Consider the following 1,767-nt stretch of genomic DNA (forward strand, 5'->3'; position numbering starts at 1 on the left):
GGCTAAGATAGAAACAGGTCAGGATAGTTGGAACTCCCAAAGTATAAAGTGAAGTATTTTTTTTAAAAGAAAAGAATTTCTTTTAGAATATCTGTAAAGTGCTATTAAGCAATTATTTTAGAATTCTTCTTAGAAGCTTTATGTTTCCCATGCATTTAGAATCTTTACTCGTAATGTATATTTTTTTTAAAGCTTCATCCCCAGTTGTTGAGACTCACTGAGTACAATGGATGGTACTGACGTTCTCTTTTGGGAACCTACATTGGTCTGTGGTACAATGTAGGAACCGGATTTTCAAGCTAACAGGCTACGGGTTAGGACTTCCCTCTCTTCCAGTGCTATTGGTGAGCTCCGCTTTTGTTCGTGGAGTATTCCTTAGAGTCTTCTTTGTCTAGTTATTTCTTTGTTTACTTGGAGAACTAGCCAGGCAATTTCATGTCCTGAGCAGTGCGTCAGTTTATCAGTAGAGGCTTCATAGACATAGTCGTTGGGTTAAGATTCAGATGTTTTTCATAACAACTTAGCAGTATTTCAGTGATTACTACGAATAAAGTTTTGGAGTTGGTTTATTTTAGATATTTAAATTAGTTAAAAGTATTTGGTTACAGTATTGCCTTATGGCATATAAAGTTTGAAGTTATAATAGATTTTATTAGCGCGGATGGTTCGCTCGGTCATGTTTAGTGATCGTGTGCCGGTCTCGACTTGTTTAGGTAAATGGGTCGTGACAAAATCCCTCTATCCCCGTAAATCTAAGCATAACCGAAACCCTGGGCGGCGCTCACCACCCCAAACTCCAAAACTTTTACACCACCGGTCTCCTCTCACTCTCCTCTTCTCTGTTCCATGCCCCAAAACTTTCAAAACCCCTCCAAATTCCGGCCAAAGTTCGGCTGAATTCTGGCCAACTACCTCCTGCCGCTACTGAGCCTCTTTCTATCATGAACACGACCTCGTGGCCTCTCTTTCTCTTTGCCACAGTGCTGGAATCAACTTTGTATTGCCAAAGTTTGTATTTTTCGGCATTTGACATCGAGAAAAGAGGCGTGGAGATCGATTCGCCGTCTAGTCGTGTTGTACTACTGGTTTGAAACCCGAGCGTTTAGCTAAAATCCTAATCCCTTGTTCATCAATTTTATGTCTTTCTTTGTTTTCCTTGTTCGTCTCTCGCTATTTATTCTGTCAACTACAAGTAGTCGCTTTATTGATTTACACTCGAATATATTAGTTTGAATTATTATTAGTTCAGGTTATTCAGATTGTGTTTTAGATTCAATTAGTTGATTAACATGTTATTTATATTGTCGTGGTCTTTGATAAGAATCCTCTGGTTCGTTTAGTGTTAGTAACTGTTAGTTATTTGATTCAATTAACTGCTAGATTGTGCTTTAGATTCAATTAGTTTATTAACATGTTGCTTATATTGTTATTGACATAAGAATTATCTGCTTGTTTATTGGCATAAGAATTATCTGCTTGTTTTCTTTTGTGGTGGCTCATGCCTTCTTCTATGAGCTCTTGTCCATTTACCCTTAGTCTAGAAAATAAGTATGTAGTTTCTATTTTGTGCAAAGATTACTCTGATAACTGCGACAAGGCTTTGTTTCAGTTAGTCTATATCATGGGTAAAATATTTTTGAAACTTGTAGTGTAAAACGAGTCATTGACATCTGTGTGATATTTGGTAAAAGGTGAAGTCTAACGTTAAATTGTTTCTAAGTAGAAAAATGTGTATTTATAAACTAAACAGGAAAGCATACCTCATAA

The sequence above is a fragment of the Nicotiana attenuata genome, unplaced genomic scaffold, assembly GCF_001879085.1.
Source record: "Nicotiana attenuata strain UT unplaced genomic scaffold, NIATTr2, whole genome shotgun sequence".
Lineage (NCBI taxonomy): Eukaryota > Viridiplantae > Streptophyta > Magnoliopsida > Solanales > Solanaceae > Nicotiana > Nicotiana attenuata.